Source organism: Orcinus orca, chromosome 12 (genome assembly GCF_937001465.1).
Source record: "Orcinus orca chromosome 12, mOrcOrc1.1, whole genome shotgun sequence".
In the NCBI taxonomy this organism is placed as follows: Eukaryota; Metazoa; Chordata; class Mammalia; order Artiodactyla; family Delphinidae; genus Orcinus; species Orcinus orca.
The window spans coordinates 74389-95994 of NC_064570.1; the positions used below are offsets into that span (position 1 = coordinate 74389).

General features: G+C 56.2%; 1 protein-coding gene across 1 annotated transcript in view; it reads right to left on the reverse strand.

Annotated features, from left to right (window-relative positions):
* Positions 1-13336: 13336 nt before the first annotated feature.
* The window catches only part of FAM120B (family with sequence similarity 120B), an 89334-nt gene continuing 81064 nt past the window's right edge, over positions 13337-21606 (reverse strand). The window contains exon 11 of the mRNA XM_049695120.1: positions 13337-19060. The gene's annotated coding sequence lies outside the window, so the exon portion shown is untranslated. The remainder of the gene's footprint in view (positions 19061-21606) is intronic.

Consider the following 21606-nt stretch of genomic DNA (forward strand, 5'->3'; position numbering starts at 1 on the left):
CCCAAGAACGTGGCTACTAGAGACCTGATCCAGTGCCCTGTTTCTCTGGCATCTAGATGTTCACAGATGTGGTAATGACAGTGAGGGAAGGCACAGAAAGGCTTGAGGATAAGAGGGGTTACTGCCCTCTCCCCTTCTGGGAGTCCCTGTGCCTGCCCACGGCCGTGGGGAGTGGTGCTGAAACCCGCGCAGCTCTGTCGCCCAGACGCTTCTGCAAGCTGGTACATTCCCGCCCTGTGGCATGGAGGTCAGAGGGCTGCTTCCAGATATTCTCTTTTCTGCAGAGCTTTCTGTCCAGAGCAGCTGCTGGTTTCCCAGCCCCTGCGCCCCATTCTGGGAGGAGCCGCACTCTTTCCCTGCTCTGTTGTAAACAGTAGGTGCTCAGAGAGCCTGGGCCCGAAAGGCAGGGCAGGAGGCCACACGTAAGCTGGCGGGGGAGCAGGGCCCCTGCGAGTGGGCGGGAAGCAGGCACCGCCCGCCCAGCCTGTGGGTCGCCCTGCGCGGGTGGCTTGCTCAGAAGATGGGGTTCCCTCGTCCCTTTCTGGAGCACCACGCCCTCCCCACCTCCGCCATTGTTTCCTGCTGCGGCCCCTTGCGCAGCGTCTGTCGGTTATAACCTTGTCCCCTATCGGCTGCAGCCAGGAGGGCAAAGCTTCACACGTCTTGCTCGCTTGGACGGGTGTCTGGCGCTCAGGGTGCACAGCACCTGGTTGTGGTGAACGGATCCAGCCCCTGCTCGGCTGGTGACCGTCTGTACTGCACAGCCTGTGACACGGGACAGACCACTTCAGGCCTCTGACCCTCCGCTCCTTCGAGAACACGGGTTTTGAGGGGACTCTGTGATTCTATGTCATGAGCGTGAAGCCACACTGGGAACCAGCAGACGCAAGCTGGGGAGTCGCCCTGAACAGAAATGGGTAGGCAGGAGGGCTTCCAGAACCATCAGAAAGCACTCTGTGGGGTAGAGGAAGGAGGGCGGCAACCGAGGGGACAAAGGAAAACTCCTGCCCAAGGGACAGTCCTCAGACTCCGCCCTCACCAGCCCCTCTCAGCCTGGAGGCTCGGCTCTGACCAGGAGGGCCGCGTCATCTGTAACAGAATTCATGCCATTTAAGCCTGACAGTAGGCCTACTTTGTCACACACATGAGGAACCTGGGACTCAGAGAGGTTAAATCCTTCCCCACGGTCACAGCAGCTGGAGAGGCGAGGAGATCGCATCTGACCCCAAAGCCTGAAATGTTACAGATCTCTTAGCTTCTGACAGTTCCCTGAAAACTGCAAAGGACAGCGGTTGTTAGGAGTTCAGGCTCTGAAGTGAGAACGCAGGGTGAGACTCCTGGTGCTGCCCTGTCTGTGCCTCAGTTTCCACATCTGTAAAATAATGGGGATGATGGTAGTATCTGTGCCACAGGGTTCAGTGGCTTAAACTGAAAACACAGCTGACAAGTAATACGTGACCAATAAGCATTAGCTGTTACTATGGTTATTATACTTAAAGAATTACTACAATGAGGAGAAAACCTGCTTTTCCAGGTTTCTCTCCGTTGCTTTTGAATCCCCTCCGACTCTGCTCTAGATGAGAAGCCCGTGAGGAGAAAGTGCTCAGACAGTCCATGCTGGTGGCCCAGACCTGTCTGAGGTCCCCACTTACCAGCCTTCTGGGCAGAGGAGAGGGAGAGCCATCCTCTAGGTGGCGTCCGCCTGGCTGCTTTCGATGGCGCCTCATTTCTTTCAGGTTCTGGGATTAGCTCGTCAAGCTATAGCTTGTGTGGCCACTTTGAAGGAGACGCGATCCTGGGAGAGCCAAGGGCTGGGGATGACAAGGGCTCAGGGTGCGGCCGGGCCCCTCGAAGGCCTGGCTGAAGACAAGACACACCCCCAGACACGGAAGGGCCGATGTGGCCGCGGCTCAGGCCGACCCTCCCACCTGGGCTGCAGGGGCTCATGCAGCCTTCGGATCAGGAGGGGTCAGGAGAGGGAAGGAAGATGGTCGGCCCAGGACACGCAGCCCCTCTTAGGTGGCCCCTGCGCCGACCCCGCTTCTCGTTACCTGCTCTCTGGGTGTCTTCTGGCTTTGGCTTCTGCTGCCTGTCTGTCTCAAGTGCCAGCTCCTGCAGAGAAGCTGGCCGTCCCCTCAGTTTCCCATCAGCCCCCTGGGCCTTCTGCCTCTTGGGCCAAGGGCAGATTCAGACGCTACCCTTGAACTAGGAGTGACTTAAGAAGGGCAGTGAGCACGGCAGGGGCTCCTATGTGCGTCTTCTGGACGCCCAGGGCTCAGCGTTGAGGCCAGGTAGCCAGGGCATGACCGTTAGGGGTGGAAGCAGAGACAGAGACAGAGAAAGACACAGGCAGAGAGAGAGACAGAGAGACAGGGGCAGAGACACACACAAAGAGGAAGGAGAGGCGTCCGGCACCTGCTGGAGGTGAGCACAGCTGCCTCTGGCTCAGCCACACCTCCTGGAAAGGACACCCCCATTTTATGGATGAGGAAATTGAGGCTCAGGGAGATTCAGGGGCACCTGGGTTTTGCTCAGCTTGTCTGAGCCTCCTTACTCCCGGGGAAGCTGTGGAGGAAATTTAAAAGGAAGAGATGGAGAGAGCAAAATTACTATGTTTGCATTGGGCCTGAGGGCAGTTTGCCAAAGGTGGAGGGAAGCCACACCTGTGCAGACCGGAGAGGCTGTGTGTCCCCAAGTCAACTAGAAGTTGCCGGGAAAGGCCACGATGGCAAGCACGACAGCTCCCCTTGGGGAGGAGGGAAGGCAGCTTAGCGTGGGGGGAAGATGGAGGCGTCTGTGTTTATTAAATCACACAGCGGGGTCTGGAGGGGGGCGGTGCCGCGGGACTCATTGGTGTGGAAGAGGTTCCCTGAGTGCATCTCACGGGGGCCTGGCTGGGAACGCAGCCGGCAGAGCTGAGCAAGGGAACAGACGCACAGGACTAGCTGTGGGGCGGCTGGGGAGGAGGGTGGAGATGGCGGCCCAGGAAGGCTTCGAGGGGCTTGCGGATGCCCCTCCGTCTGGGGCCACTGTCCTGGTGGTGCCCTGCCCCACCTGAGGTAGCAGAACCGCACCCGCAGGGTAGGGAGATGCCAGGGAGTTGCCTACAGAGCACAGCGTCTGTGATCAGACCCTTGCACGGTCCTGAGCTGGGTGGAGGGAAGAGAAGAACCGACCGGGGAGAAAGGAATTCCCAGCGAACAGCTGGATCTCAGACACCGGCAGAGACTGTCAGGCGACGGTGTCTCAACGATAGTGCGCGTGTGTGTGTGACACACGAAACCGTCTAATGTCTCGTTTTATTCTCAAAACCATGCTTGGGTGCAGTAACCAGCTATCGCTATGACAACCCTGTGCCCCAAGCCATCACCCCGGTGCTCAGTGGCATTGGGCAGTAGGCTCCCTTTCTCACTCAGCGTCTGTGGGCAGCGGGCCTGGCAGGCCCCCTCCCGGGACGAGGGGGCAGCTCTCCAGGCCTGGCTCTCCCATGAAGGGGTGGGAGGGCTGGAGGTGAGGACTCACTGAGCAATACCTCAGCCGACCGGCTTGTTTTCTAGCTAAGAAAGAACAGGCCCGAGGGTTCATTTGCTCGCCAGCACATTCTTCGCCTCCAGAAGGGGGCAAGCGTAGGCCCAGCTGGGGGCAGATGCAGGATCTGGGGGTCAGAGCATAGCTGCAGACACCTGCATCTATTTGAGCTGGTTCAAGCAGAGGAGGACATAACACAGGGAACAGGCACTTCCGGAGTCTGAAGCCGAGGGCGGGCTCTAGCTTGGACTTCCAGAAACAACCCCTGCCCCACCCTCTCAGGACTAGCCCGGTGAGAGGGCTGGCGCTCCTGCTTCCAGGATTAGAATTCAGGGCGGTCAGATGCCCTGCAGGCACGCAGACCTCAGGAGAGGGTGCTGGTAGCTCCGTGGGCTGCCAGGCCCCACCTGCCTTGTTCTTTAAACAGTAAAGAGTGATCTGTGGGGACTTAGGGCTTCTCTGCTAAACGGCACCGGCAGAGTCTGCAGATGGGACCAGAGACGGAGCTGCTCTTCCCGCAGTCCCAAGCCTGACCCTGGATGCTCTGTGGCCGCAGTGCCTGCGTGAAGGCCCTTGGGCCCGGGCAGCCTTCTGAGCTGCCCTCAGCAGCGTGTGCAGGTGTGTGCACACGTGTGCCTGCGCGTGCGCGTGCCTGCCTACTTGAGTACGGACCTGGGTTTGGATTCTGGTTTGGAACCCTGGGCCCACCACTTGTTAGCTGTATAATCTGGGGCAAAGGCACAGCTTCTCAGACCTCGGTTACTCACCCAGGAAGAGGGCTGCCAGCACCAGGCTGACTGCCCGGGAGCCTGGGAATTTCCCCAGGAGCCGGAGGGTGCTGCTGGGGTCTCCGAAAGGGCCCTGACAAGGCGCCCTCCTCCGCATCTGGGTCTCAAGCAAAATGAGACCCCCCCCGGTCCTGGGTCATCGTGCAGTTCCAGCCGGACCGGCGACTCCCTTCCGCGAGAAGACAAACCGCGTCTTGTCCAGACACCGTGACTGTGCTTTCCAGTCGCAGGCGGTGGCGCTCAGGGCCTCACTGATAAACATTCACTGCCCAGAGCTACTGCAGACAGCGAAGGACGTCATAAAGTCAAATGCCAAATGAACGTGGCTTGTTTAGGACTCACTGGCTTCCCTAGCAGGACTTGGGAGGGTCTTTCATGGGAAAGGAACTGACGGCGGCGCCACGCCAAGCAGGAGTGCAGACGGCCTGTCTCAAGACCACCTCCCTCCTCCACGCCCCACGGCTCGCTGTGGGCCAGGGCCACCTCTTCCAACCGCAGCCCCGGGGACAAACCCCGCCAGGTGGCCCCCGGCGGGGCTCTCGCTCATCCTTTCTTCGGACGCACCACTGACTGTGCTTCGGATCTCAGCTGAAGTTCGGGGCTGACCAGTGAGACCCTGCCTGACAGAAGGGTGGTAGGGGGTGAGTCTGCGATTCCTGACTTTCCTTTTTGGCTGTCTGGAGTCTCCCGGAAGCCCCGCCTTGTCTGGTCACCACACCAGCCTCCCTGAACCTTTCTCAGTGGGACGTGGGACCAGGGGAAACAGTCCCCTTCCCTTTTTGCTGTCCCAGGCAACTGGTCACCGATCAGCAGGATGGCTGCAGCCGGGGCGGGTCTGGCTGGCTGAGGAGGCATGAGAGGGACTGACACACCTCGGAACTGCCCAGATCATTCTGTTACTGAGGATACAGCCTTATTCAGGCGTGGTCACTTGAGAAAAGAAAAACAAAACAAGACAAAACCAATGAGCTAAAACAATTAAAAGGAAAAACACCAAAGTTAATTATCTACTTTTCTTTCTCTTAGGTTGTCAAATGACGCTCATCCCCCACCATGAACCGTAAAAAACCAGGACAGAGAGTTCCTTGAACCATGAGCATTCGTGGCAAGATCCACTTTTAATACGTGAAGTGCCCACGGAATCAGTCGCCACGGTGAGCGCGTCCTTGCAATAAATAACGTTCGCGTCACGTTTAGACTGCGCGAGGACTTTTACGTAACTTTCCACTGGATTCCATGGTAACGTTTGCAGTACAAGTTGTTGAAAGTGTCATTCAGCTTTTTAAAATGAGGAAACTGAGAGGATTCATGGTTTGTCGAGGCCTCTTTAAGGAACTTCAACACATCTGGGGAGACCATGAATTCTTAGTGACAGGGATGTGGTCGGGGGAGGGGAAGGCTGTGAGGAGCCGGTGGCAGCCGCTGCGCTCGCGGGTCTGCGCCCCTGTTCACCGCCCTGACAGGGAGGCACCACATCCCCGCCTTGGAAGAGGACCCCAAGGGTCAGAGAGGCTAAGGCGCTCGTCCAAGGTCACGCAGCTAGTGCCTGCTCGTGCCAAGCCCCAGTGCCTTCCTCCAGCCTCCCCGAACCCCGCCCCCCTGCCCCTGCCCACCTGCCCAGCGCCCCTGCACTGGGAAGGGCCAGAGTGTGAGTGGGCTCGTGAGCCCGGTAAGGTGGTAGAACTCTGGGGCCGAGGGCCTTAGGGGTCATTTAGCCCCTCATCTTAGTCCTTTTCTCCTGGCTGGTGGGCTGGGAAGCGGATCCCTGAACCCCTGTCCGCATCTTGGCCTGAACTGCCAACGTGAGCACTGATGTCCGGTCGGGCGGCTCAGGGCGCCCCCCACTGGCAGGAGGGGACTCAGCACCACGGGCTCTGCTCCTCTGCGTCTGGTCTGAGGTTCTCCTGCCCGGGAGGGAAGGACAGAGGACGCACCTTGAGATTCAAAGTTTCTATTCATAACAAAGTTCTCCCCAGAAGAAGGAAGGGGGAATTGGATAGCTCTGGGAACCAGTAACAGGATAGGGAGTTTTTAACCTGTACAGACCACCTGTTGGAATCTGGCTGGCCGGCCTGACAGCTGCTTGGTGAGGGCTGGTCTCATTTGGGGTGGAGGGGCAGCTGTGCCCGGTCACCACCTACCCTTAGCCAGTACCTCTGCTGACAGAAGCAGTCGAGGACCGGGGTCCAGGGCGGCCACCCTTACGCTCATTAATTCTGTTCCATTGTCACAGGAACAGTCAGTGAGCACCTAGGCGAGCAAAGCTCTGCTTCCTCAGGGGGCAGATGTGAGAGGGTACGGCCTGGGTTTGGGGCTCACCTGGGGCCTGTCCAGAGGGCGTCCCGTCCCCGGGGGTGCAGGCAGGGGTGCCCCGAGTTTGGTGTGTGTTTAGTGAACGGCCCAGATGGACAGCTGCTCCATCCACTGCTAAAGGGGGGCTTATTTAGAACTCTGTCGACTTGACTTTCAAACCACTAAGACCATCTTTGGTGAGCCAAGATCAAGGGTAAATTGTGTAGCCATGAGTCAGGCTTTAGAAAAACTGGCAGAAACAGACAATCTTGTGTAGGTATTTTTTAGGTTGGCAAGTTTTAAATAGAAACTTGTCTATTCTAGGAAGGATTTCTGTTGGCAACTATCTCACTAGTTTATGGTGTATGGCAGCCAAGGACACTTCTTGTAGACAAAAATTAAGTTCTTCCTGAAGTAGTGTTTTCGTAGGATTTGGGCCACAGGGCTCAGGTGAACTACGGTGGCCTGCAGTTTGATTGTTCTGGGAAAACTTCTTGGACAGCTGAAGCCTCCATGCACGTCCGAGCCACGGAGGCAAACCCAGATGCTCAGACAACACTGCTAAACAACAACTGAAATGAGCAGAAAGAACTAACATACATCACTTGAAGAGTTCCGGGCGAATTACTGTTCCGTGACAGAGGCTAACCCTCAGGAAGGTTATATCAAGCATCAAATCGTGTGTCCAACAAACATTCACTGAGCACCGAGGGTGTGCAAGCTACCCTACGAGAGCAGTCCCCCTGCAGGGACGCGCGCCCCCGGCCCCGTGCTCCGGGCACCATTTTAGAGACGTTTTGAGTGAACGTGCTCATGTCACCAGGGCTACAGTGACACACTCAAGTGGCCAGTCCTTGGTTTCCCAGCTGAATCGGGGAAGTTCAGGGAAATCGGTCGTGTTAACGAGTTCAGGTGTATCCACTCCGGCTACTAGATTAAGGTTTTATGCGTCCATTTGGCCGAGGTGTCCACCGCTGTCCCTCCCAATGTGTCCTGTCCTCGCTCTTTGTCCTTCGAGTTCTGGCTCCAAGTCACACCGGGCAGCCCACTGGACTCCAACACAGCTTGCAGCTCTGTGCCTGGCTGGCGAGGGGCACAGTTTGTGGAAAGCAGGACTAGAGGCCTCAAGCCAAGGACCTGTGAAGAGGGTCCGCTGCAATGCAGACCCCACAAAAGCATCTTCTGTGGTGTAGCAAGGTCACCCTTTCATCTTGTTGTCCCTGGAGGGGCTGCCGGAGGGCATCTTTTGAAAGTTCAAACTCATGCACCTTTGCAGGCGATGCCTCCTCACGGGGGGCCAGCCCCAGGCAGGTGTGAATTCCCGTCTGGGGGCCGTTGTGGGACAAGCCGCCTGGCTCCTTTGATCTCAGACACTCTTCAGAGTCATTTGTGCGCGGAGATGGTGCGGCCTCACTTCTCAGCCTACTGTTGATGGCTTAGTTCCCAGAGGCGTGCGGGCAGGCAGCAGCTCTAGGAGCTGCGAGCTGCAGGCCCTGGGGTCGGCTCTCGCAGGGAGAGGAGGGCGAAAGCCAAAGCTTCCATTTGCCTCTTTTATATTCACGGTTGCTTTATGCTTTTAACCTTTCACGGGCTCCAGTGAACAGACTTCAGGGGCTTGTGAGGGAAGGAACCTCAAAAGCTCATTTGATCCAGCCCTCTGCCTCAGGTGGGACCACACCCAGAAGCCCCACGGGGGGACAGATGGCGGCCGCCCACCCGCTGGAGGGGCAGCCCTGCTTGGCCTCCAGCCCCTGCTGGAGGGGGTGTGCTGGGTGGGGGCTCCAGGCTCCTGCTGGCCCCTGTGTGTGCAGACCTGTGCCGGTGACAAACAAGCCCAGACTAGCTGGGCCCTGGTGACAACTCTGGGCCTGTAAGCAAAACCACCAGACACATCTGCTTGCCTCTCACAGGTTTAAAAATAAATTATGCACTGTGGGAAAGGTCCCCTTTCCCTCCTGCCCTGCACCCTTGTCCCAGAGGCCGTGTCGAGCGCCCTCTGATACCACTGCCTGCCCTCATCGCCCCTCTGTGACCACGTTTCCTGCAAAGGCAACCCCCCGGCTGATTCTTTCTTTTTTTAAAATAGAAGTTTTAGCTGTAGAACAATATAATTTGACATCTGTACACACTACAGTGTGATCACGACCACAAGTGTAGTTTCCATCTGACACAATACAGCTGAGTATCTATGAGCTTGTTTTTGTTTTGTTTCTCAGATTCCACAGATGAGTAAAATTGCACAATCCATCTTTCTCCATCTGACTTATGTCACTTAGCAAAATACTTTCAAGGTCCATCCATGTCGCAAGTGGCAGGATTTCATTCTCTGTGATGGCTGAGTAGTATTCCATTGTATATATGTACCACATCTTCTTTATCCATTCGTCTGTCGATGGACGCTTGGGTTGCTTCCACGTCTGGGCTGTAAAGACACTTATAAATAGTGCTGCGATGAACATTGGGGTGCATATAAATTTTTGAATTACTCTTTTTGTTTTCTTCAGACAAAGGCCCAGAACCAGAATTGCTAGATCGTATGGTAGCTCTACTCTTAGTTTTTGAGGAACTTTCACTCTGTTGCCCACAGTGCTGGCACTGACTTATTGTACATCCCTGCCAACAACACACGAGGGTTCCTCTTCCTCCAACATCTGTTATTTCTTGCCTTCTTGATGGTAGCTCCCAGGCTGATTCGTAGCTTGATTCCACTTCTGTAACAACGTGGGGTGCAGGGGAAGTGTTGTTTGACTGACACCTGTGCCAGCCCCCTTTTCCCTGAGCCCTTCTCCCAGTTCGGCTGGGAGGTGGGGGGATGCCAATGCCTGCTCCCCTCCAGGCCACGCTGATCCACCAAGGCTGTCTGTCACTGGGAGCCGAGTTTCTCCTCCAAGCAGAGCAGACCCGTATGCACAAGTGCTGAGGTACCATCCCCATCAGGAGCCAGGGAAAAAGCCACTACGAGCCTAAGTAACATCTTGCAAAGCTGGTCTCCTCCTCCCAGGCCATTCCTTCTCAGCCCTCCTCTCACGATGCCCTGGCCGACAGTGCTGGGGGCCACCTCTGCCTACGGGCCAGATGCCCCGCTTCCTTCGCCGGGCCCTCATGTGATCGACCCCAACACTGCCGCCGGTCTAGGCAGTGGGGGCCTTGGGTTGGCGGTACACAGAGAGAAGGTTCTGCTACCAGGGGTGACCCTCGCACTCGGCGCTGCCTGCAGTGGTGGTGTGGGCCCTGAGCTTCATCCATTGCTGGCCCTTTGGGGGCACCTGTCTCTTTACCTCCCCTCCCCACCCGCCCCAACTCTGTGCACAACACCCGAGCTTGATGCTTAGGAGGTGCTCAACACTAATTCAAAAAGATACACACACCCCAGTGTTCAGTGCAGCACCATGTACGATAGCAAAGCCGTGGAAGCAACCTAAATGCCCGTCGACAGATGAATGGGTGAACATGTGGTGCACATATGCAATGGAATACTACTCAGCCACTAAAAAGGAGTGAAACATGGATGGACTTCTTAGAGATTATTATGCTAAGTGAAAGGAGTCAGACAGAGAAAGACAAAGACGGTATGATATTACTCATATGTGGAATTTAAAAAATACAGCAAACTAGTGAAGAAAACATGAAAGAAACAGACTCACGGATGTAGAACACGAACTAGCGGAGAGGGAAGGGGGGAGGGGCAAGCTAGGGGTTAGGAGGCTAAGAGAAACTGTTCTATATAAAATAAGCTACAGGGCTCATTGTACAGCACAGGGAATATAGCCAATATCTTATAATAACTATAATTGGAGTATAACCTTTAAAAACTGTGAATCACTATATTGTATACCTGAAACGTATAATATTGTACATCAGCTACACTTCAATTTTAAAAAAAAGTCTGCTAGTATTGCTAAACCTGTGAGCATTTTCTGTTTATGTTACTTATTTGACACATAAAACACAGGTCAGGAATATCAATACTTGTCTGCGTTACACAAGCTGTGTGGTGGTGAAAGCCTGGGGATGCCTGACAGGGGCCAGACGTGGAGCTTGCGGAAAAAAGCAGCTGAGGGCCTGAAGAGGGCTCCAGGGTGTCGGATCTCTATTTTATTTGGATTTCTATGTTATTAGGAGCATTTCACACACAGAGAGTGGATGTTGAATTTCATCCGATGTTTATCAGCATCTTTAAAGACAATATTTTTATCTTTTGCTCTACTAAATGGTGGTTTACATCAAAAGACCTAGTACTGACCCATTCCTACTTCACTGGAAAAAAACCACTTTGCCTGGAGAGGCCACGCTGCCCACCCTCTGACACGAGGATGGGGGGCCCTGACTCTGCACCCCCCAGGGGATGGGCTGTGCGCGGGCATGCACGAGCGCGTGTCTCGGGCTGGGGTGCGGGGGTTCTGCAGGGCCGTGACCAGCGTAGGGGTGGTTGGTGTCTTGCCACTTCCTCACCCATGGCGGCACCATTTGTGGCTTCTTGCAGATTTGCTAGTGACTGGCACACAGGTCATTTAAAGTTCCTTATGTTTGTGGGAGGTAGTTTCTTTGCTCATTTATATTTTCCTATGTCTGTATTTCAGTAAAAAGTGTGGTTAGCCTTCTGGGGTGCTGAGACGTACGGTAACAATAGGGTACAACTGGTCACTTTGGGACCGACACGGGGCAGGCGCTGGACAGACGTGAAACCCAGGCTGAACACGGGATGGGGAAGGCCACAGGCTCTGTGGCTTGGCGGCATTGCTGTGAATTTTGGATTTCTTTGATTACGCAATGATAAAAGTTACACCAAAATGCAAATGTTCCATCGCTCATCAAATCCTTCAACAAATATTTATTGCGTCCCTACTGTGTGCTAGGCATTTTGTATGTTATATTATGCATTGTTTTCCTTGGAAAATAATTTAGCATTTCTTAAGCCGCCCCTGGACCTGGCTGTTGAACCCGCAGGCAGGCCCGGATGTCTGCTTTAGATCATTTGGCCAGATCCCCAGAGACCCTCATCTCAGGGGCCTCTGATGTGCGGCCTCCTCCCATTTTGTGGTTACAGCAGCTGGGTGGCAGCCCCTCTGTCTGACAAAGTCACGCAAACTTCGTGGATTAGACTGTGCGGCAACACTGCCAGCTTCTCTTCATCGCCATTTGATGGGAGGGATTTGTAGTATTTAACAGTTTTACATATTTAATAGCTATTTGTCTAAGAAGCTTAACACAATAAACACTGCCAGCCACACGGGCCCCGTGTGCTCGGCGTGAGCAGAGGCTGCCGTTCCCCTTGGATTTACAAGTCCAGGCACCACCCGGGACCACAATCCTCCTCTGGCCTCCGGGTGCCCTCAGGAAGGGGTCGGGAGCCTGGGTCGGGAGCAGCTGGGACTCCTCAGTGCTTCCATGCTAACTCGCTCATTTTTGCGAAAGCAGGAAGAAAAAGAAACTAGCCTCAGCAGTAGACAGCACCAATTTGGATCCGGGCAAAGTGAACGCTTCTCTGGGGCCCTACATCCCATACACAGCAGGGACTGTAAAATGTGACTTTCCCGGGCTCCGGGCATGCCAAGTCCTTGCCACTCAGCTCAGGAAACAGGAGGGGTCTGTGGGAGAGCTTCTCTGTCTGTCTCAGCCTCCAGAGAACCTCACACTCAGGGCTGCTCTCCCTGTCTTCCCCCATCCTACCGTGGGCCAGCAGCCTGGAAAGCCCACCGCTGACGTGGGGACAGCGCCCAGCGCTGAGGCTCCCCCGCCCACCGTGGTCCCGAGCGCAGCAGAGCCTCGGCTCTGGTGGCCCCATGGCTCCCAGCACACAGCAGCCACGAGGGGCAGGCCCAGAAGAGGAGGGAAGGCACGGGACCCCCCCACTGACGGACAGCCCTCCTCAACACACTGGAAACATGGCACCGTGGCCAATCCCCGAGCCTCCAGGAAGGCGGCACGGAGCGGCGTCCTGAGCAGCCTACACAGGACCATCGTGTCTCCCCTGGGTTTCCCAGACGCCTGTGGCACTGTCTCCCTTCTCTTTGGACCACCGCTCACAGCAGCTGCTCTGTCCTGCAGGGTCTGTCTGAGAAAGCATGAGGCCCAGGCGCTAGCGACACCCATGGAGGGAGGCTGCCTCTGTCTCGCAGTGCTGCCCGGTGCACGGGCGTCACCAACCACAGGCAGCTCCACAGAGGGAGCGCCGTGTGCGGGGCACTGTCCCGAGTGCACAGCCGAAATACCCCTCATTCAGAGGACCAGGGCGCGTTCCTGGCATTGGATGTGTTTCTGGGAGCCATTCTGGCCTCGCTGATCTTGGCTGGGCTGGTGATACTCTACAGAGGACACGGGACGAGACGGGCTGGGCTCTGAGACAGCAGACGGCGTGGCCAGACTGTCACTTAGGTGGTCTTCAGATTGCCAGGAACAGGGAGTGGCCTGTCGGACAGGCCTCATGGAGTGACCCCCCCACTCCCCGTCTGGTTCTGAAGAGTTCAGCTACTCATGTGATGGGTCAAGGTCCATGTTCCACTTTTCTTACTTCAGGCAGAGTTCCGAAGTTCACCTCTTTCAGTCTCCGCTTTGCTGCCCGTGAAGCTGGCCTGGTGCGTCCGTCCCGCTGTTTCCTTCTCCTTGGATGGGTCCACATGCTTCTGCAGCTCTGCTGGTCACACACAGAGACTCTGGGTTCTCAGTGGCTGGGAAAAGCTGTCACTTTCCTGCCAAGATTCTTTCATGCTAACTCCCACTAGCTGGACGTTTTCTTTTTTCTTTCTTTCTTTCTTTTTTTTTTTAATAAAAGCGAAAACTACGATTTTGCTGCCCCTGTTATGGGACACCTTGCACACATTATGTTATTTGTTTATTAATTAGGTGGACGTTTTCTCACCCACTCCTTTCCCTCTGGCTTTGTGTAAGCATATCACACTTACGGCTGTGCAGCCACGTTGTGGCCATGAGGAGGCGCTCACCCAGCGGCCTGGTATCAGTGAGCACTGAAATAGCCCTGAGCTCCCCACCTCAAGACTCCCTGTTCTGTGAGAAAAACAGCTTGTTTGCTGAAGACACTGTTATTCCAGGAGTCTGCTACTTGTAGCTGAAAGCATTCCTTTTGACGCGGGGAGGATTTGGACAGACCACTGGGTAGAAAGGGGGCTCCAGGGATGTGCTGGGGGGTCGGCCAGTTGCTGGCCTGCTTCTGAGGACACAGAGGGTGGGCTTTTCTAGAACACTGCTCAGCCAGCCCTCGCAGGGCCAGAGTCACCAGGCAGCGTCAGGGCAGCGGGCGTGGACGTGAGGCCGGGAGCCCTGGCACTCACGGCTAGCGTGGCCCGGCCCATCCGAGGCGCCACGAGTGTGTCCCAGAGGGGTCGGCCCAGGCACGTCAGCCCAGGCTTTCTGATGGTGTGGCCTGGCCTGAGCCTGCCCCAACGCCTGCTCCCTCTGGCTTTACCCCAGGCTGGATGGAGGCTCAGACATGCGGCCCCGTTTGCCTGTCCAGCAGAAGCCACCTCCCTCCCTCTTGTGCCCCTGCCGCTTTCCCCAGGATTTACTGTGTGTCTGCTCCACACCTGTCCCACCGGCTCTCCCCACCCTCATCGAGACAAGGTTTGCTGCCCTGATTGGGGGACCCCGTTTCCCAGAAGTCTGACCGAAGCCTTGGCGCAGGCCTGAGCGTGGCCCGAATCCCACCCACTGCAGCGCTGGCTGCCCCTGGCCCCTCGGGCCCCCGTGCGTCCTCACTTCCGCTTCCTTCGACATGCACGTCTGCTGTTCTCAGTAGGTCATGGGGTGTGCAGGCACCCAGGGGTTGTGGCCGCTCCTGTCTCCTGAGGAGTCGGAGCCCAGGGGGCCTGTGGCTAGGTGCTGGCACAGGGCTTTCCTGGCTCGGATGTGGCCTTCGTCACCCCTGACAGGGAGGGGCTGCGGCGCCGTGGGACAGGAGCAGAGTGCTGGGCCCCCTGGGAGCCAGCAGAACTGGGTCGCGGTGACCTGGGTGGGTGCCTTGTCTCCCAGAGCCTCGATTCCCTGATCTGTCAAGTGGGTTAGAGGCACGCAGCTCCCCGGCCAGCGCCGGGGCCCACCACCCTCCCTCCTGGGCCCCGTGCCGCTGCCTCCGGCCTCCAGGCCGCGGGCTCCGGGTCCTGGGCCCTTCACTGTGGGAACGGAGCGTTTGGGGCCCCGCCTCAGAATCTTCTCAAAAGCAATATTCTGAGCACCCCTGGCGGCGAGGCAGGCCTGAGTGGAAAGCTTCCCTAAGTGACTTTTCTTCCACACCCAGCCTCACCCTGCAGCCAGGACCCTGGAGGGCTGCCCAGGGCCCGGGGCCATGACGGGCAGCAGGAAGCCTGGGGGACGTCGGTCCCCCTGCCAGCAGGTTCGGGCTGCACCCCTCCCTCAGCCTTAACCCCGTCAAGTCCTCGGGGGCCACACGGCTTCATTGCCTTAACTGGCTCAGTAAGCCCGTTGGCTTGTGATCCAAGGGCAAAGGCCGACGTAATCCTGGCTTTGGGGGTTCAGACCCCTCTGTGGAGTTGGAGACCCCGGAACTTGCTCCCCACCAGCTTCCCAGCAGCGGAAGTGTCTGTGCAGCAATTCCCACAGAGAACAACCCAAGCCCGCCCAGGTGGCACCTGGAACCCCAAGCCATTGCTGGGGTTAGGTCTGCGGCCTGGGGGGGCCCACAGCTGACCTTTCTCATCTGCCAGCTGCCCTGTGCTGCCACCCCGCCCCTCCTCTGGGTTATGCAGATCTGTGACTCCCTCGGAGGAGGCCCCGGGCAACCCTGCAACCGGCGGGAAGGTGTGATGCCCGCCAGGCTCCCACCCTCTGCTGGCCGAGGTGCAGGCGTGGCCACTTCAAAGCCCAGGGAGGGCGGTGTCCTGAGCGCCCCCTGCCGGCCCCTCGCAGGTGGGAAGTCCAAGTGTGAAGCGGTTCACGGCGGCACATTCCTCTGCGGCCGAGGCCGCGGTCAGGGGCGTCGCAGCTTGCAGCCCCGACTTCCGATCGCTTCGCTCAGATGGAGGCCCAGGCACGCTCCCCCTGCGCCCATGCCGTCGGCTGGAGGGGCGGGCGTGGTCGTCCAGCTCGTCCTGGAGTCTCCTCAGCTCAGAAACGCTGTGATTTGTGACACTGGTGTGGGGCCAGCACAAGGGCAGGAGGACACCGTCCGCCGGAGAGAGGGGCCTGGCGTGTCCGTGGCGGGTCGGTCGGTGGAAGGGTCGCCTGCCCCATATCCCCAGATAAGAGCCGGAGGTCGGCTCATTCTTCTTTATCACGTGTCACGTCTGCATGGGGGGCTGGGAGGGAAAACTTCAGAGGAGGAAGCCTGGGCCGGGAGAGCAGCGCGGGGGCAGCAGAGGGAACTCTTCTGCCCGAGGCTCTGCGGCGTGAGGGGCGTCGCCCTCGGGCGATTCAGCGGCTGGTCCGGGGCCGGGTGTTGGGTCCCGGCACCCAGGTGGGTAAGCCTGGAGCCTGGGTGGGGCACGACCCGCCGGCCCTCTAACCAGGTCCTCGCCAGCAGGTGACAGCCAGCAGGACAGAGATTTTAAGCCGCTTGGGGTTCCGGCCACCGGGTGGGGCAGGAGTTCCGAGTCCCCCGGAGCAGGCTCCCGTGGGTCAGGCAGAGGCCTCCGGTCGAGAAGGGGGACACATGGACCACAGAGCAGCCGCGGATGTCGGGGCCTGGTCCCCAGCACCGAGAAGCAAGGTGGCCCCTGCGATGTACTGTGCTGTCAACACTGATCACAAGGGGGACCAGGCCTCCTGAACCAGGATCCCCAGGAAATTTACACACAAATTCAGGTTTCAGCAGCATGATGTACCCCTTAACTGGGCCTTCCTGCCTCCTAGGGGCCCTGGGCGCCTCCCGCGAGCCCTGGAGTTGAAGCTGAATGTCAGCAGTGAGGCTGGGTCCCCAAGTCTGCTCCCCGGGCCAGGGGCACCAGCAGCTCCTCAGCAATGTTAGAAACGCAGGTTCCTGTGCCCGCCTGGTCCTGAACTCTGGGCGGTTCTGGCCACAAAGTCTGAGATCCACTCAGTCCGCTACAGGAGCCTGAGGAAATGTGGCCGAAGGGGCTGGGTCAGCGGTCGGCGAGCACCTGACCCAACGTCCGGGTCACACCTAACAGCCACTCCAAGAGCAGGTGCATGCCCGCTCTTGTTTAAAGAAAGCAGATTCCTGTGTCTGCGGGTCAGGGCCAGAGCCCCGCCCCCTCGGGGCTGAGGCAGACCTCTGTTCCGTTCCTCATTTACAAGAGAAGTGGAGGACCCACCCTGGTCCCCAGAGGACCCACGGATGGCCGTGCCGACACTGCCCCAGAGGACACCAGGGCTGGTGGGACGCGCCCCCGGTCGGAGGTGAGGAAGGTGTGCCTGGTCCTTCTCTGTCCTCTCGCACGAGCAGAGCTGGGTGGTGACGAACCAGCCCCACTGCCCTCTCTGCCTGACCCCCACCCAGGGTCGTACGGCTCCCTCTCAGAAGAGGGCAGGGACGCTGCCTCCCCCAAAGTCACGGGGACTCCTACGGCGGGGGGGTCACGGTGGCCCAGAGAGCTCCAACTCCGCCTGAGTTGAGCCGGGGAGGGGCGAGGTGGTGGCCGGCTGAGTAGTGACCCCCCCCCTGCCTGGCAAGCTGCAAGTGGACACTCCACAAACCCCTGCTGCGTCAGGTAAGGCCCCTTCCCCTGGGGGGAAGAGGAGAAAGAAGAGCTGGCTGGCCTTGCGTGGGCGGCAGCTGCCGAGAGATGTAACTCACACACGCGCGCGCGCGCACGCGCACACACACACACACACACTGTAGACCCAGGTGAGGCAACACGGCACCATTCTCGCCAGGAGGGCGAGGCCACTGCGGATCTGCCGGGACAGAGGATTTAGAGGTGCCTGTTGTCAAGGCGATCACCCAAGTATCCCATCCACATACTGTCAGGTTCTGCGATGAAACATGGGCTTTGGACACAAACACAGCAACGGCACTGCCGCCTGGGTCCCAGGCAGATGGGGCTGCACGTCTGTGGCCCCCTGGCCCCACCTCCTCCTGCCCTGCCCCCATCCCCACTGCTGAGGATCCCACGGGGCGGGCGCGGCACATCCGCTGAGAAGCAAGAACCATGGCTCAAGGGTGACTCCCAGTGACATCGAGCTTTGGGCCCACCCCTCGGGGGTCCCACCGGGGGGGGTGGGGGGGAAGGGAGGAAAGCGGCGACTGTTCAGACCTCCCGTGTGCTGGGCACTGCATGCTGGTCCTTACATGATACCCAGTGTTGTCCTGCTTTCCGAGCTGAGGGAACTGAGGCTCAGAGAGGGTAACTTGCTGAAAAGTCACACAGCCAGTCTCCCAACCACCTTGGCCACATGGCCCCGGCCCCTCATGCCGGCCACAGTTTCTTATGAAAGTCAGGGTCAGCTTGTGCCTTGCTGGGGCCCTGGGAGAAAACAGGACTGGCTCAGAGAACCATGTGTGGGGCCGGGGAGTGGGGTCCACCCCCCGTGAGCTGGACGTGCTGCAGGGAGTGTTTGTGATGGGAACCCCAGCCCCTCCCATCTTCTCCACCTCCTCTGCAGTCCACCCGACATGGGGCTGAGGGGGTCTCCTGGCCCCCGGCACAAAAAGCAGCCGACAGGATCACTGGGCGAGTGGCTAAGGCCACTTACAGTCACAGTGCAAGGTCTCTGTGTGCTCAGCAAAGGTGCTTACAGAGAAGCACCTGTCTCATTTAGCCCCGTCATCACTATCACACAGCCAAAACACAACAGCTACCTCTGTGGGCAAAACTAAAACTGAACTGGGCAATCAGACCTGGCTTTGCGGCCCGACTACATGTAGAGGCCGCGGCTGTAGCTTCTATAAGCCAGATGCTGTTCTCCCCACAAGAAACAGGGACAGAGGGGTGTCAACGAGGCTCATTTGGGAGATCGGTTTCCCACCTGTTACAGATACTCCAGAATGAAAAAGCCCCTTCGGCTGCTGTGCAAATCGTAGTTTCTTTTCAGATCCGTGGGAACAGCTGGAAACTGGAGCTGGGCTCCAGGGGGAGATGGTCAGCTCGGCGAGGAGGACAGCGTCTGGACAGTGGGCAGGTGCCGCAGAGCTACAGACCCCGGACAAGGGGACAGCCTCCTGCCAGCCCGGTCGAGCCCCCGAGGGGGGCCCACCTGGTGCCAGCCTGTATCTGGCACAGGACTCGCGTCCCCGGGAGAGGGGCAGGTTCACAGACTTGGAGACCTCAACCTTAAACCCAGGTCCCTAGTTCCACGGCTTTTCAATTCTTGAGTTTATTCCACAACATGCATATGTCCAGCTTCCTCGTCTCTTCCCGGTAAGTTCATCCCATGCGATCACTGCTTCGTCCGTGTGACATGGGTTGTGTTGGGAGAAGGGGTCCGTCCTCGGGGTGGAAAGGCAGGGCTCCCGCCCTCCGTGGGGTCAAAGTCGCTTGGCTCCACTGGCCTCCAGGAGCAAGGATCCTGCTCAGACAGCCCTATGAATTTGAGTAAGTGATCAGAAAAGGCAGTTCCAGCGTTCCTGTGCCTTTTCAATTTGTACATGTTTCTGAATTGCAGTATTTTCTCTGCAAATTAACCCACAGGGAGAAAAGCCTCGCCCAGACACATGCTGAGATGTACATGAGGAGATTTGAACACACCTCGTGGTTTCAGTGAACACCCAGCTGGTGGCTCCTCGGCCCCTGTGGATGGGCCCCCCCAAGCCCAGGCTGCTCCGGGCCCTGGTGAGGTCTCCCACAACAGTGCGGGTACAGGCGTGAGGGGCAGGGTCTCTGGAGGGACGAGGGCCCTCAGGATGGCCTGTGACCTGCAGGGACTTGGGCCCCATGACTCGGGGCTCACAAAGCCACCGAGGGCTCTGGGGGTCACACCTGTCCCAAGCCAGCCCTTCACATCGGGGTCCTAACGGGAAACAACGGTGTCCACGGGTCTGAGTCTCAGGTGAGGATTTTGGTGGCCACAACGCTGGGCTCCGAGCTCCGCTCTGCAGGGCCAGCGCTCAGCGGGCAGGTGACACGCAACAGCATCTGTGGATGAGGGTGGACCCACGGGCAACATGGCCACGAATAACCACACACGTGTCACTGCACACACGTGTGACTGTACCTGTGGAACACATTCATGGAAATAGAGTTCTGATGGACATGCCAAACCTTCTTCGTCCCTTGAGAAGGGAGGGATTTCGTATTGCCTGCTCAGCCTGACCCAAGTGGAACACGGTCGCTCGGGGAGTTTTATGAGAAAAGCTGGGCATCTTTTCGTTTAAGGGCGACTTCTCCTTCCTTCTCGTGAGCTGTGTGTCACGTCCTTTGCCTCCTTTTCCTCATTGACCTATTGGTCTCTTTATTATTGACTTAAATAACAAAGAAACTCCTCTCGGTTTCTGTTACAAACATCTTTTACAGCTTATCTTCATCTTCTGACTGGCTTACGGTGACGGTTTAGTTCCACGCAGAGTATTTTTATTCTTATGTCATCTTTTTGTTCATATCATTATGGCTTCTGGGTTTTGTGCTATATTTAGGCCTTCCATACAACATAAAAACCCTCCTGTGGTTTCTTTCAGTCAGTACACGTCTGTTTCTCTTCTTTAGCATTCAGATCATTGATCTGTCTGGAATTAACTTTGATGAAGTACAGGGCCAGCTTTATAGTTTTCCAAGATGTTTGTCTATGTAGCACCACTACATTCCCCCAACGATTTAAACACTTTTATCATAAATGACTTGTATTTTGGGTCTGTTTCTGGACTTCCTAATTATCCATTTGCCAGTAAAAGAGAGTTTAAAATATAACTTCAAAACGTGTTTTAATATCTGATAGAGCTAATTCCTCTATGATTTTTCTCTTAGATTTGCCCTATTTTTATTTTTTCACACAAATTTAGATTTAACCTGTCTAGTTAAAAAGAGTTAACATTTTAGTTGGGGTTGCACTATGTGTGCAGATTAACTGTGCAGAACAAATTCTTAGAAAGGGGACAAATTCTTAGAAAGGCACAACCTGCCAAGACTGAATCAGGAAGAAATAGAAAATATGAACAGACCAATCACAAGCACTGAAATTGAAACTGTGATTAAAAATCTTCCAACAAGCAAAAGCCCAGGACCAGATGGCTTCACAGGCGAATTCTATCAAACATTTAGAGAAGAGCTATCACCTATCCTTCTCAGACTCTTCCAAAATATAGCAGAGGGAGGAACACTCCCCAACTCATTCTACGAGGCCACCATCACCCTGATACCAAAACCAGACAAGGATGTCACAAAGAAAGAAAACTACAGGCCAATATCACTGATGAACATAGATGCAAAGATCCTCAACAAAATACTAGCAAACAGAATCCAACAGCACATTAAACGGATCATACACCATGATCAAGTGGGGTTTATTCCAGGAATGCAAGGATTCTTCAATATACGCAAATCAATCAACGTGATACACCATATTAACAAATTGAAGGAGAAAAACCATATGATCATCTCAATAGATGCAGAGAAAGCTTTTGACAAAATTCACCACCCATTTATGATAAAAACCCTGCAGAAAGTAGGCATAGAGGGAACTTTCCTCAACATAATAAAGGCCATATATGACAAACCCACAGCCAACATCGTCCTCAATGGTGAAAAACTGAAAGCATTTCCACTAAGATCAGGAACAAGACAAGGTTGCCCACTCTCACCACTCTTATTCAACATAGTTTTGGAAGTTTTAGCCACAGCAATCAGAGAAGAAAAGGAAATAAAAGGAATCCAAATCGGAAAAGAAGAAGTAAAGCTGTCACTGTTTGCAGATGACATGATACTATACATACAGAATCCTAAAGATGCTACCAGAAAACTACTAGAGCTAATCAATGAATTTGGTAAAGTTGCAGGATACAAAATGAACGCACAGAAATCTCTGGCATTCCTATACACTAATGATGAAAAATCTGAAAGTGAAATCAAGAAAACACTCCCATTTACCATTGCAACAAAAAGAATAAAATATCTAGGAATAAACCTACCTAAGGAGA